This window comes from Plecotus auritus, assembly GCF_963455305.1.
Source record: "Plecotus auritus genome assembly, chromosome: 5".
In the NCBI taxonomy this organism is placed as follows: domain Eukaryota; kingdom Metazoa; phylum Chordata; class Mammalia; order Chiroptera; family Vespertilionidae; genus Plecotus; species Plecotus auritus.
The window spans coordinates 182,690,618-182,705,926 of NC_137776.1; the positions used below are offsets into that span (position 1 = coordinate 182,690,618).

General features: G+C 54.1%; 1 protein-coding gene across 7 annotated transcripts in view; it reads left to right on the forward strand.

Moving 5' to 3' along the window:
- Positions 1-7,590: 7,590 nt before the first annotated feature.
- The window catches only part of PRRC2B (proline rich coiled-coil 2B), an 80,577-nt gene continuing 72,858 nt past the window's right edge, over positions 7,591-15,309 (forward strand). For all 7 annotated transcript variants that reach the window (XM_080670324.1, XM_080670328.1, XM_080670325.1 and 4 more), the window contains exon 1: positions 7,591-7,808. The gene's annotated coding sequence lies outside the window, so the exon portion shown is untranslated. The remainder of the gene's footprint in view (positions 7,809-15,309) is intronic.

The following is a 15,309-nucleotide window of genomic DNA, read 5'->3' on the forward strand; positions in this document are numbered from 1 at the left end:
AAATGATATGTGAACAAATGATGTTAATATACCTGACCAAGATCCCAGCGAAAGCGTCGTTCAAAATTAGATTATTTTTTTGTTGTGGTAAAATAGACATAACATAAAACTTACCATTTTAACATTTTTTTTAAAAAAAAGTAGTGATTTGCCCTAACCGGTTTGGCTCAGTGGATAGAGCATCGGCCTGTGGACTCAAGGGTCCCAGGTTCGATTCCGGTCAAGGGCATGTACCTTGGTTGCAGGCACATCCCCAGTAGGGGGCGTGCAGGAGGCAGCTGATCGATGTTTCTCTCTCATCGATGTTTCTAACTCTCTATCCCTCTCCCTTCCTCTCTGTAAAAAATCAATAAAATATATTTAAAAAAAAAAAAAGTAGTGATTTGAGAGAGAGAGAGAGAAACATTGATGTGTTGTTCCATTGATGTGTGCAGACATTCGTTGCTTCTCACATGTGCCCTGATGGGAGATCGAACCACAACCTTGGCGTATCGAGATAGGCTTAACCAACTGAGGGCCAGGGTCCACTTTTAACGCCTTTGAAAGTGTGACATTAGTACACGCACAGTGTTGTGCAATCATGGCCTCTGTCTAGTTCCAGAATGATTTCATCATCCCATAAGGAAATCCCATATCCATTAAACAGACTCCCCCTCCCCGCTCCCAGCCCCTGGCAGACACTGGTCTGCTTTGCCTATTCTGGACATTCCGTGCAAATGGAATCAGACAACATATGGCCTTTTGTATCTGGCTTCTCTCAGCATAATGACTTCAAGGTCCATCATGTTGTAACGTGTAACAGAACTTCATTCCTTAAAGCACAGCCTAGAGAACATAGCCAATGATCGTGGGGATAACTGTATTACAGGCGGGAACTGGAAACATCAGGGGAACACTTTGCAGAGCATATGATGGTCTAACCCAGCCGTGGGCAAACTACGGCCCGCGGGCCGGATCCAGCCCGTTCGGCTGTTCTATCCAGCCCGCGGAGCCGAAAGAGCGGAGGGTTCTCTTGCTCTCCCCTCCGCTCCTTTACTTTGAATTTATATTAGTTCACACAAACACTCCATCCATGCTTTTGTTCCGGCCCTCCGGTCCAGTTTAAGAACCCATTGTGGCCCTCGAGTCAAAAGGTTTGCCCACCCCTGGTTCTAACCACTATGGTGTACACCTGAAACTAACACAAAATAATATTGAATGTCAACTGTAATTGAAAAATAAACATTTAAAAATGGTTAAAAAGAAAAAAAAGAACCTCATTCCTTTTAGTGGCTGAACGGGGTATTACAAACGCTGCCGGATGGAGGGTTAGAAACACATTTTGTTCATCCGTCATCAGTCGTGGGCATGTGGGTTGTCTCCCCCTCTTGGCTGTTGTGAACGCTGCTGCTGTGAGCATACACGTGTAAGGTTTGTTTGGACATCTGTTTTCAGTTCTTTCAGGTGCAAACCTAGGAGTGGAATTGCTGGGTCATACGGTGATTCCATGGTTAACTTTTTGAGAGGCCACTAAACTATTTCCCACAGCAGCTGCCCCCTTTTACACTCCCACCAGCAATGCACAAGGCTCCTAACACCTCTACACCCTTACCAGCACTTGTTGATTGTCATTTTTCTATTCCAGCCATCCTAGTGAGAATAAAGTTGTATTTCACTGTGTTTTTTTAAAAAATATGTGTTTTTTTTGTTTTTGTTTTTTAAAATATATTTTATTGATATTTTACAGAGAGGAAGGGAGAGGGATAGAGAGCTAGAAACATCGATGAGAGAGAAACATCGATCAGCTGCCTCCTGCACACCTCCCACTGGGGATGTGCCCGCAACCAAGGTACATGCCCTTGACCGGAATCGAACCCGGGACCCTTCAGTCCGCAGGCCGACGCTCTATCCACTGAGCCAAACCGGCTTCGGCTAAAAAATATGTTTTTATTGATTTCAATGAGGAAGGGAGAGGGAGATAGAAACATCAATGATGAGAATCATTGATTGGCTGCCCTCCACCCCCCATACTGGAGATTGAGTCCGCAACCTGGGCACGTGCCCTTGACCAGAATCGAACCCGGGACCCTTCAGTCCTCAGGCTGAGGCTCTATCCACTGAGCCAAACCGGCTAGGGCTCTCACTGTGGTTTTGGCGTGTATTTCCCTGATGGCTAACGATGTTGAGCATCTTTTCACGTGCTTCTTGGCCATTTGTGTACCTTCTTCGGGGAAATGTCTAGTCAACTCCTTTGTTCGCTTTTTCTTGGGTTGTCTTGTTTGCGGATGACTTGTAAGAGTTCGTTCTCTATATATTCTGGGTGCTAGACCTGATCAGACATATGGTTTGCAATTGTTTTCTCCTGTTCTGTGGGTTGTCTTCTCACTTTCTTGACATTAATTAGATATTGAGATATTTCTTTTTTTAAAATATATTTTTATTGATTTCAGAGATGAAGGGAGAGGGAAACATCCATGATGAAAGAGAATCATGGATTGGCTGCCTCGTGCACGCCCCTACTGGGGATCGAGCCCACAACCTGGGCATGTGTCCTGACCCGGAATCGAACCCTGACCTCCTGGTTCATAGGTTGACGCTCAACCACTGAGCTATGCCGGGCGAGCAAGATATTTTGCTTCGTCAGGACCTACAGGTCTGAGATACTTACTGGCCACAGAGGCAGGACCTGATTCCTCAACTCTCCTGCCAATGACCCTCCTTATCCCACCTGCGCCTCCTCACAGGTGAGTCCCGTCAGAGGGTGTGGCTTCCGGGGTCCCTCTTGAGGGAGTGCTCATCCGGAAGGAGGACCTTGACTCAGAGATGCTGCCCTCAGCAAGAAAGGGAGCGGGTAGGGTGGCTTCCCCAACTTCCAATATTTTTTGCTACCTTTTCTTAGCCAAAATTGCCAAGTTTTACATCTTGCCCTTACTCTTCTTTTATATACGTGTGTGTGTGTGTGTGTGTGTGTGTGTGTATGTATTTATTGATTTCAGAGAGGAAGGGAGAGGGAGAGAGAGGTAGAAATGTCAATGATGAGAGAGAATCATTGATCGGCAGCCTCCTGCACGCCCCCACACTGGGGATCCAGCTGCCACAACCTGGACATGTGCCCTGATTGGGAATTGAACCTTGACCTCCTGGTTCATAGGTCAACGCTCAACCACTGAGCCAACCTGGCCGGGCGCCTCACTCTTCTTTTACTCCCCAGTCCAGCTTTCCCTCCTCCCCCACCCCGAGTCTTTCCCTCGGTGGAAAACGGAGATCGAATTCAAGTTGGTAAGAATCACGTATGATGTGGAAAGAAATGGCCATACTCCCTGCCCAGAGGAGACGCTGCCTTTAGCTCCTGTGTGTCAGTTGTTGAAACTCAGATGCTGCACCCCAACCCCTGGTGTGAGCGCCAGAGTCTGTGCAGGGCCCCTGCCGCCTGTTCAGACCCAAGTATTGTATTTTTAGCTGCAGGCTCCCACCCCACTGGAACGCACATTCCCTGGGATGGGGCCACCAGCCAGCCTGGGGGCCCCTCCCAGGCCCAAACACGCCCATCTCCAGGCCTTGGTCCAAGCTGGTCCCTCCATCCGGGCTGTTCTTCCTCAGTCTCTTCTGATCACACGCTCCACTCTGCCCCCAAAGCCTGGGGGCAAAGGCACATGCACCCAGAGGCGCCACCTCCCCCCAGGTGGAATCAATGTCCCCCGGGGCTCTCCTTTCCCCTCCAGTTAACACGGCCACATCTTCTGAGCCGAAATGGGGACTCGCTCTCCTCTCATTAGCACAGTTGCACAGTGGAGAACAGGTGCAGAGAGCAGGAAAGCAGGCCTGTCCAAGAATCCTGGGCCGTGTGACCACTACCCGGCGTGTAGGCCTCACACTCCTGGATCCTATTGCAAATGAGCTGTGGGCACGTCACCCACTGCCCTCCTGCAGTTCTTAGCAGGAGGGAGCAGTGCACCAGGCCGGCACCTCAAAGGGCTCAATAAATGCAACCCTTACTGAGGGAGGGATGAAAGAAGTCCAGCAAAATCTCAGGATCTCCAGGCAATGGAAGCGCGGAAGCTTTGGGGGCCAGGGCTGGACATGGTACCAGCAGGAGTCAAATTCCTTCCCTGAGTCCCAAGATTCTCTCTCCCTTTATTTGTCTTCTCTTTCATCCCGCACCCTCTCATTAACCTATTATGTGCCACAGATTGTGAGGAACTGGGGAATTAAAAATGAAGGATTCAGCACTAGCCGGTTTGGTTCAGCGGTTAGAGCATTGGCCCGCAGACTGAAGGGTCCTGGGTTTGATTCTGATCAAGGGCCCATACCTCGGTTGCTCGCTTGATCCCCAGTAGGGGGCGTGCAGGAGGCAGCCCATCGATGTTTCTCTCTCATTGATGTTTCTATCTCTCCCTCTCCCTTCCTCTTTCTCTAAAATCAATAAAAAACATATCTATATATCTATCTATCTAGCTATCTACATATTTTAAAAGAACGATTCAATGCATCTGGGTGAGCGCCTTGTCTTTAGGGGACAGGGAAAGACTGGGACTGTGACAGTGAGTGTCGGGGCGTGGCGTGGCGTGGCGTGGCGTGGCGTGGCGTGGCGGGATTTAGGCGAGAAGAAGCCTGGGTAAAGGAAAGAGAACGAAGAGAGAGCACAAGGAGGCAACTTTCTAGATGAGTTTGTTTTTCTAAAAGGCCCCCCAGCTGATCAGTGGCTGGGCTTTCCATATTCCATGTGAAACTAACGCAAAGGAGATCCATCACTAGCTATAACGTTGTTTTAACAAGAAAATCAGGGATAAAGAAATACAGTTATGCCCTAGCCTCGTGGTCGGCGAACTGCGGCTCACGAGCCACATGCGGCTCTTTGGCCCCTTGAGTGTGGCTCTTCCACAAAAATACCACGGCCTGGGCGAGTCTATGTTGAAGAAGTGGCGTTAGAAGAAGTTTAAGTTTAAAAAATGTGGCTCTCCAAAGAAATTTCAATCGTTGTACTGTTGATATTTGGCTCTGTTGACTAAGGAGTTTGCCGACCACTGCGGCCCAGCCGGGGTAGCTCAGTGGACGGATTGTCAGCCTGAGGACTCAAGGGCACATACCTCCGTTGCAGGTTGAATCCCTGGCTCTGGTCAGGACTTACGTGGGAGGCAACCAGTTGATGTGTCTCACATCAATGTTTCTCTCTCTGTCTCTCCCCCTCCTCTCCACTCTCTCTAAAAATCCTCCAGTGAGGATTAACAACAACAACACACACACACACACAAAGGAAAAGAAATACAGTTATAAGCATTTTACAAAAACATTAAGTTTCAATGTAACAAAAGACAGTGATCACATTTGCGGGGGGGGGGAAAGCATGTTTCTATAAAATCCGCATTAGGTGGAGAGGAATGGGTGGAATTCCCCTTCTGGCTCAGTTTGGGAGTCTGAAAAGGTTTCTCCACCCATAAGCAGAGCTGCAAGTTTCCTCATATTTAAGAGGGAAAAAGTGACAGCAACGAAATAAACGCTTGCTCATTGGCTCACGCCGACTCTCCCCGGCTTTGGACGGCGTGGTCCCCTCATTCCTCACATTCCTTCAGCGTCCAGCTCTGCAGAGAAGCTGTTTCCTGGGGTCTCGTCTCCTTGAATGTCTCCCACACTCGTGGGGAGTCTCTTGGGACTAAATATCCTCCAGGTCCAGCACCCATGCTCTGCTCTCTCCTTCCCCCTTCCTCCCTCTGTGCTCTCTGGGTCCTCATTCTGGGGTGCTTTGGAGGGGGGCCTTCAGACCCTGGAGAAACCCTAGGAGCCAGCCCTGGCTGACAGCCTCAGACCACAGTCAACGGCCCCCTCCCCACCCCGGCATCCCGGCCTTGCCTCTCTCTAGGAAAGGCTCAGACCTCTGAGGCTGGCGCTGCTGGGCTCAAATCCTTGCTCCACCACCCAGGTCCTATGTGACCTTGGCTCAGGCCACGGACCTTCTGACCTCAACGTCCTTATCCACTGAGTGAGGACGGTAAGAACCATCTCCCACGCATGCAGTTACCTCTGTAAAGGGCTTAGCACGCTGCCCGGAAGAGGTGCTCAGTAAGAGGTGCTCAGTAAAAGGCCCCTGTCGTGGCTGTCACCCCACTGAAGTGCAGGAAGAAAAGGGTGTCCTGAGCCCGGGACAAAAACCCTAGGGTTTTGGGGTGCAAGTGGGGCACCTGCTGTCATTTCACTCCCAGGACCTAGCAGCCCTTGCTGTCCCCCGAGGAGCAGAGCATTCGCTGACCTCCCCCCTGCCCCTTTAATCCGTCCCCCTGTCTCCCAGAGCACCAAGGTGCCCAGGCTTTTCTCAGGTTCCCGCTTGTCACAGAAGGTGAGCGAGTCCCAGGGTCCTTACTGCACAGCCAGGAAGGTCAAGGGCCAGACACTCCTTCCTCCATTCAACAAACCAACCAACATGTGTGAGGGCCTGGCGCGTGCGGCACTGTGCTTGGCGGACCCTAACGCGGTTACCCAGGCTGAAGCAGGTTAGCTGTCCTCCCAGCTCGAGCTGTGTGGCTTGGGCAAGTCACTTAACCTCTTGGTCTCCATTTTCTCGAAGGTTGTAGAAATGAGACAGGCCACGCCACAGGGGGTACGGACAAGTGCTAGAGGGGGCGCCCATGACTTGCCCCAGCAACCTTCCGTTTTGTCTTTGCCTTCTTCTTTATTTAAAAAAATATTTTTATTGATTTCAGAGAGGAAAGAAGAGGGAGAGACACACATCAGTGATGAGAGAGCATTAATCAGCTGCCTCCTGCACGCCCCCTACTGGGGATCGAGCCCAGAACCCGGCATGTGCTCTGACCTGGAACCCAACCCTGACCTCCTGGTTCATAGGTCCACGCTCAACCACTGAGCCACACCGGCTGGGCTTTTTGTCTTTGCTTTTTCAGATTACTGTTCCAGGTGCCAGTTTATCTAGAATAGGAAGCCAGACCCCAGGGAGCTCTCCTGACCTCCGACCGACCCCTGACGGCCAAGGAGACAGAGCGGAGCGCCCTCCGGGCCCTTTTGTTTGGCTGTCACACCAACACGCACGCTCCGAGGGGGACGGGCCTGGCGTTTCCCTCGCTCGGAGGGGACGGAGCGCCCACAGTGCGTGCAACCACCTTGCTTCGCACTGAGCAGTGCAGCATCTGTTTCCTTCCGCGCAGAATCCGGGCGGGTCTGTCGGGGGCGCTGCGGTTCGGAGGGGGGAGGGGCGGAGATCCGGGCTCTCGCCCCCCTGCCCCCCACCCCCTGCCGGCCCCTCGCCCCGGCTCCCCCGCTTCCGGCCCGCCCCTCCCCCTCCCGGCCTCCGCCCCCCTCGCTCCGCGCGCCCCTTCCCGAAGCCCCAGCGCCCTTCTCCCGCCTCCTTCCCCTCGCCTCCCGAACCCCTCCACTTGCAGGGGGCTCCCTTGACCCTCCCGGCCCCTCCTCTCGCCCCCTCCCCTCGGCTCCGGCCCCCGCCCTCAACCCCCGCCCCGGACCCCAGCCCCTCAGGCCGGGGGGCGCCGGCGATCCCGGGGGGCGCGGCAGGGGGCGCTGCGCGGGCGGCGGCGGCGGCGGCTGCGGGCGGGGGAGCGGGGGAAGCGGGGGAGGCGGGGGCGGCGGCGGCGGGGGGCGGGGAGCGGAGCGCGAGAGGGAGAGGGAGAGGGAGAAGGAGAGGGAGGCGGCGGCGAGACACAGGCTCGGAGGCTCCAGCGAGCGACGAGCGAGCGGGAGGGAGGGAGCGAGGGAGCAGGCACCGCGCCGCCGCCGCGCCATCCGCCGCCATCCCGCCGCTTCCGCGCCCGATCGCCGCCCGACCGCCATCACCCGGCCCCGTCGCGCCCGCGGAACCAGACCAGGTGGGCCCGGGGCGGGCGCGGGGCCGGGGCGGCGGCGGCGGCGGCGCTAAGATGGAGGCGCGACCCGGCTTTGTCTCGGCGGCGCTGACTGACAGCGGGGCCCGGGCCCGGCGACCTTTGTCCGCGAGCGCGCGGGCCTCGGCCCGCCCCGCGCTGTCGCCGTTGGGCCGCCGGCGGGGCCGGGGCTGCGGGCGGAGGCCGGGCCTGGGCGGGCGCCGGGCCCTCGCCATTGTTGTGGCGGCGCCGCGCGGCCTGGGCTCGGCGGCGGGTCGGAGGCCGGGAGACCGGGCCCGGGCGCCGCGGTCCCCGGGGTCGGGGCCGCTGTGCGGGGCGGCCCGGGGTCCGGCGGCCGAGAAGGCCGTGTGGTCCGGGGACGTGGGGCGGCTCTCCGGCCCCCACCCCACCCGCCGAGGTGGGGTTCGGGGGGCGGGCGGCCCTCTGGGCCGAGGGCCGGGGCGGGGGGGGCGGCGGCCGCTGGGCGGTTTCGGGGCGCGGGGTCTGCCGTCCCCCTGAGTGTCACCGCGGTTGGTGGCCGGGGCTGCTGGCCTGTGTGCGGGGTCACCGCCGCCGACGCGGCCGCGGCCGGAGTGCGGGCACAAGGGGTTATTGGGAAAATGCCGCGCCTCTGCTGCCGAGATGTTGACTAATAAACAGGATGTCGCTGCTCGGGGTCTGCCAGGCGGCTCTGCGCTGGGTTTCCTCCCTGCCCTCCCTTCCTCCCCCCTCCTCTCCCCGGCCCTCCCCTCCTCTCCCCTGCCCTCCTTGCCCTCCTGGGTGAGGAGCGGCGGCTGGAAACGCAGGGCCGCGAGGGCCCCCTTCTTTCTCTCTCGCTCTTTGTAAATATCGTGGGAGGTCCGAGCCCACGTTGCGGCTGGAGGAGGAGGTGTTTTTCCAGGGAATGGTCCGCCCGAAGGAGTGGGAGAAGGGGGGCTGGGAGGCGCTCTGAGTGTGTCATTTGCTCAATGGCTGCCTGGGAGAAACCTTTTAGAAGCCTTGGGTTTACAGGATCGTTCACCGTGCCTGCGATTTCCCTTTTCCTTTAGGGTTTTACGAGCGTTTTTATGTGGCTTTATGCATTACCATCCAGTTGGGTTTCTGTAACCATCCACTCGCAGTCCTTCCTAGCAGGGTTTCTCCAAAGCCATTCAGGCTTGTCTGTGCACAGCGCTGTGGTGTCAGGTGGGACTGGGGAGGCCCAGGTTCTGGGGTGCCAATCCTCCTCTGTCAGGGAGCTCGGGGGTTCTCTCAGTCGTCAGTGACCTACGTAGGGACGTTGCATTCTCCACCTCGGAGGGTCTGGTCGGGAAGATGGTGAAGGGCCTGGCACACAGTTGGGGTTCCGCAGTGGTTCGTATAACTGCCATCAAGTCCCAGGATGGAAGTTAGCCACCTGAGGTGCCGTCCAGAGCCCAGCTGCCCTGCAGCCACAGGTGCTGGGCCGAGGCCTGGTCAAGGGAGAAGGAATTCAAGGCACAAAATAGCAATGGCCACTTGATGATTCAGGGCTGGGCCTCTGTGGGGAGGCCAGGATGGGGAATGGCACTGGGGAGCCCTCAAGAAGGAACTAGGTAGCCCTGGCTGGTTTGGCTCAGTGGATAGAGCGTCGGCCTGCGGACTCAAGGGTCCCAGGTTCGATTCCGGTCAAGGGCATGTACCTGGGTTGCGGGCACATCCCCAGTAGGAGGTGTGCAGGAGGCAGCTGATCAATGTTTCTCTCTCATCGATGTTTCTAACTCTCTATCCCTCTCCCTTCCTCTCTGTGAAAAATCAATAAAATATATTAAAAAAAAAAAAAAAAAGACCGCAGTGATGTGGTCCTCGGTCCCTGTGTTTGGATCAGGGGGGCCTGTCCCTTCTGAGCCGTTCTTACAGTTCGGTTCAAGGCAGAGCTGGGATAGTACAAGGGACCGAGGACAACAAGCAGAGACCCAGGGGTTCTGCCTTGGAGGATAACTGCTTTCCTCGGGGAGTGGCGGAGACTCATTGGGGACCCTCTGCTTGTTTGGGCAAGGATGTCTCTTGGAGCCTGGATTCTGGGCCGCATTGGGTCAGCTCCTGCCTCTGTAAAATGGGGATAATTAGGCCTCGTCGTAATGAATCTGCTGGGGCTCTCGGGAGCCTCACATCCTATTTGTAGCAAGGTGCTTCTATCCATAGGGGGTGATGAAAAATGTTTGTTGTGTTTGTGGTTACCTAGTTTTCTGGTTCTATTTTCCCTAATTCCTGGTCTTTTTCTCCAATTCTCCTCGTTGATGGCCCTTGTGACTTTCCCTCCCCAAATCCTGGCCCCGGTTCATGTTTTGGTGTCATGATGACCATTCCCCCGCCTGGAAGCCCCAGAATGGCTTAGGAGAGCGATACTGCCCAGCCAGACAGGGGTGTCTGCTGTTTACTGGAGGCCATAGGAAGGACTGCAGCTAATAGGGGGAGACTGACCCCAGTCTTGGCTGCGGGTGCAGTTTGAGACCCGGCTACCCCTGGGCCAAACCTGTAGCTCGTTTGTAAATGAGACTGCTTGGATTCCAGCGGTTCTGCAATCTGATGGGAAGTTTGTGTTGGTTCTTTTGGCATTCCCACACCACCTTGGTTTTGTCCAGGTGTTGTGGCTAGGGTGAGGGTGTTTTAATGTCCTGGTAACCCCCTCAGGCCTCCTGGCTGGCTGTGGGGCTGAAGACGTCCCAGGGTCGCGCCCTCCTTTCAGGCTGCACCCCTTCCTGCCTCTCGGCCCATCCTTTCTATCGGCTTTCATTCGGCCCTGTCAGGGCTGGCTGTGGGCTGTGGGTTAGGGAAGGAGATGGACCCGCTGTCCCTCCCAGCCAGCTTTGGACTACCTGGGCATTGGGAATGCACTGCGGGGGGGGGGGGGGGGCGGGGGGCGGGCCTTGTCTGCCCATTGTGGGGGCCAACCACCGCCTACAGCTCCCAGGCTCCGTCAGGCCCAAATGGGTAAAGAAAAAGCCTGGAGCAGGAAGAGCCAGAAAACCCCGGGAGAGTGGAATTTCAGGAATGGCAAGTCAGAGCTAATTCCAGCTCCGTCTGGGGCCTGGGGCCTGGGGCCTGGCCAGATGGGTTTTTTTGTTTTGGTGTTTTTTTTGGTTATGCCTTTTGGTTCGCCTGTTCACACCACCCCCTTTTAAAATCCCAGTCCTCTTTTTTCCTGAAGGGTTAATTTATTGTACTTTTGGGATTTATTTATTTATTTATTTTGCACCTTGCACAAAGCACTGACTCACGTTGCTAATGGCTGTGTGCTGGGTATATGTCTCCTTACCCTACCGTTTAAGATTGATCATTTCTATATCGGTTTCTATTTCAAACCGTAATAGGCCACGTGGGCCAGAACATGTGTTTCTAAATTTGATAATGAGGCTTCTCTACTGTCAAAAGTACGGATCTTGTTAAGGGTGGGCAGGCGTTAAACAGGGCCCATCTCTACTGGATTTTTAAGCAGTACATTTCCCTCTGGAAAAGGGAGTGTCCCTCAGAGACCTGCTGGCTTTTGTGCTCCGAATCTCAGATTTCAGTCCAGGCCAACCAGACTATCTGCTTTTCAAATCATAACTCGGTTTTTGTCTTCAGATTTTTTTCCTGAGACGTGTGTAGCCTTAGGAACCTTGGTTCTGTCCTTTTGGACAAAGAAGTTAGGGCATTGCCTGTAGTGCTGGAGATCAGAAAGAGAGATGAGCTTGCTGGTGAAATAAAATTCTCACGACTAGCTTTTAGGTTTAAAAGGTGCCATCTGGACCCGACCCCCACCTCCTTACCTGGGAGCTCGAAGGCTGGGGTTTGTGCCCGGGGTATCCCTGCCCTATCTGTGGTGGCATGTGGGAGGGCCCTGCTCCTGAGGGCCTGGAGCCAGAAGTGCTGGCTGAGTGTTGTTCACTGGACGTGTTGATTGGCCTGTGGCCCGAGCCAGGGGCTGGGGTGCTCCTGGCAGCCCTGGTTTGTGAAGCGCTGCATGCAGCACGGGGTGTCTGAGGGCAGAATGCAGTCTGCGTTGCTGGCCGCCTGCACATGCTCCACTGCTTCCTTCCGCTCCCCCGTCAGCAGCGGACTTGGCAGCTCGGCTCTGGACCCCCTCCCGCCTTCCAAGGAAACCAACAGCCTTTCCTCGCGGTGGTGGTGCAGAAGCGCTGTTTATTGCTTTTTAAGTCACTGTCATGCAGCAGATACTCCTTGACCATCTCTTATTTGCCAGGCATTTTGCAAGGCCTTTTCATTACATTCCCCCCCATTTGTAAAAGTAACATTTTCACTGGAAAAAAAAAATCCAAATACTGAAAAGAATAAAGACGAGAATAACAATACAAATCACCTGTAACCTCACCATACAGTAAGGATTGGTGTATTTCCTTTGATTACGTGCTGGGTTTTTCAAAATTAGAAAAAAATACTGTGTACACTATTGACAGTATATAGTTCCTCTTAATGTTATAATGTATTTCCCTAAATGATTGAGAGCGTGATTTGTGATGATTGCAGACTTGCTGTGATAAGGACGTGACCTGATTTATTTCCTCCTCTGTTGTTGGACATTTAGACTGTTCCCCATTCCCTTCCGAGAAACAAAGCCTGGGGACGCATTCTCGCCGTGAACCTTGGTGCGGGCTGCGTGTCGTTTCCCACCAGCGGCGTTCTGGCAGAGCTTGTGGCTCCTCAGCTCTGGCTCAGGACCCGCTTCCCTGTCCGCCCCGTCGCTCTCTCAGCCTTGTGCACACGTGGCTTCCCCCACGGGCCGCTAAGTCCTGGTGTCTCAGTCCTGGCTGAGCCCTTGGATGATGTGAGTCTGGCCACGTGCATTGACTAAAACTTTTATTGTTCCGGGGACACAGATGTGGACACCCCACTTGTGCTCCTCGGGAGCTCATGGTCCAGTGGGAGGAAGGCAAGTGCCTCCGTAAAGAGGCCTTTGGGACCCCTCAACCTGGGAACCCCTCAACCTAACTTTGTCATCACCCTCCGGTGATTCTTTCCTAGCCCCTGTAGCTTTTCTTTAGAGCTCTTTTTACAACTTTAGGTTTTTTTTTTTTTGTTTTTTTTTAACATTTAATCACCTTTATTTATTTTTTGTTTTTTGTTAATCCTCACCCAAGGATATTTTCCCATTGATTTTTAGAGAGAATGGAAGAGAGAGGGAAAGACAGAGAGAAACATCGATGTGGGAGAAACACAGGGATTGGTTTGCCTCCTGCAGGAGCCCTGACCAGGGTCCCAGGCCGGGGAGGAGCCCGCAACCAAGGTACATACTCTTGACTGGAATCGAACCCGGAACCCTTTGTTCCGCAGGCCGACGCTCTATCCACTGAGCCAAACCGGCTAGGGCTTTAGTTTTTTTTTAAACTATTATTTTATTGTGCTAAGAGATACATAACAAAAGCTATCATTTTAACCGTTTTTAAGTGTTCACTTCAATGGCATTAGTACATTCACATTGTGCAACCACCATCATTCTCCAGCACTTTGTCATCTTCCCAACCCTAACTCTGTCTCCATTAAAAGCCAACTCCACCCCCCGCCCCTCCCCCAGCCCCTGGCGACCACCTTGCACTTTCTGTCTCTGTGAGTTTGACTACTCTGGGTATCTCCTGTCAGTGGTATCATCCGGTATTTGTCCTGTGACTGCCTTATTTCACCCAGCATTAGTTTCTCACGATTTATCCAATTTGTGGCACGTCAGAATTCCATTCCTTTTTAAGGCTGAATAACATTTCATTATTTTATTATTATTTTTTAAAATATATTTTATTGATATTTTACAGAGAGGAAGGGAGAGGGATAGAGAGCTAGAAACATTGATGAGAGAGAAACATCGATCAGCTGCCTCCTGCACACCTCCCACTGGGGATGTGCCCGCAACCAAGGTACATGCCCTTGACTGGAATCGAACCCGGGACCCTTCAGTCCGCAGGCCGACGCTCTATCCACTGAGCCAAACCGGTTTCGGCTCTTTATTTTATTTATACACATCTATCTATAATAATAAAAGTGTAATATGCTAATTAGACCAGACAACCTTCCAGGATGAAGCCAGGGCTGCAGCCCCAGTGGCTGCGAGGGAGGGATCCAGGCCGCCACTGCGGCTGCGAAGGCCTGTTCTTGCGTGAATTTCGTGCATCGGGCCTCTAGTATACACGTAAATAAGATAATGGGTATGGCACGCTCACCCATTCATGTATTGGTGGGCAACAATTTAGGAATATAGTTTTGCTTTTATTTATTGAATGGACCGTCCCCCAGCGGAGGGAGTGAGTAGGGCACATGGAGTGGACTTGTTGCTCCCTGTTCCTCCCGGTGCTCCGTGTCTCACACACGCTTCCACAGGTGTGTAGGGTGAGCAGGAAGCTGCATACCAGGCTCTCATGGGGCCCACCGAGCAGGCAGGCCCAGCTCAGCTGGTGCGAGGGGTGAAGGACGCCTTCTGGAACGTGTAGCTGACTTGAAATAGCACCTCTGGGAAACTGTGTGCCAAGCCTCAGTATCTGTAATAATAAAAGCGTAATATGCTAATTAGACGGGACATCCTTCTGGACGACCTTCCTGACGAAGCGGGGGCTGCGCAGGAAGCCGGGGTCCCGGGTGCCAGAGGGAAGCTGGTGCCGGCAGCCGGGGGAGGGAAGGCCTATTCTTGCACGAATTTCGTGCATCGGGTTAAAAATACGTTTCTAAGTTGAAATAAAAAATATATGGGCCCCAGAGAGCCTGTGGGTCAGCTTGCTTTCCCGAGCGCCGCCAGAGCCCTTGGGATGTGAGCACGATGATGCAAATGGTCCAGAGTGGCCAGTGGCGGCCCGGCAGAGAGGGCAGCTGGGCCGCGGGCTCAGGATGCTCCCGTTGACCATCTCTCTGTTAGGAAAGATGGGATGGATCAGCGCGGGGCCAGCCGGAAAAAGGAGGTCATCTCGCGCTTTCCATGGTTCCTTTGTGTCCTCCGAGCTTTTTCAGGCAGGTGTTGTTTACACACGGCTCAGAGCTCAAAAGCCCAGCTCTGTTCCAGGTAGTGCAGGAGCCCAGGCCTGCCTGGGAGGGGCCCGCACTGCTGCCGGCCGGCCTGTCTGTGTGCCTGAATGGGCTGAGTGTTCAGAAATAGCTGCGGCGGGTGGAGCCATGTCCCGAAGCATAACTTGGAATTTTCCCCCTGATGTATAATTAATTACAAAAGCATACACACTCGTGCCCGGGCCCGTGAGCTCAGTGGTTAGAGCGCCGTCCCGTGCTCCAAAGGGGCGTAGGTTCGGTTCCTGGTCAGGGCACCTGCCCAGGTTTCGAGTCCGATCTCTGCCTGGGGTTGGGGCGGGGGGGGGGTGTAGGAGGCAATCAATCCATGTTTCTCTCTCTCCTCTCTCAAATCAATTAAAAAGTATCCTCGGGTGAGGATTAAAAAAGAAAGCGTATATGTACTCGTAACAAAAAAAGGAAAAGCCAGCGCATGAAGAAAAATGAAAGCTCTTTTCCCTCCAGCTTCCCAGGCAGTAACCACTGTTTACAGCTGGTGTGTTTATCC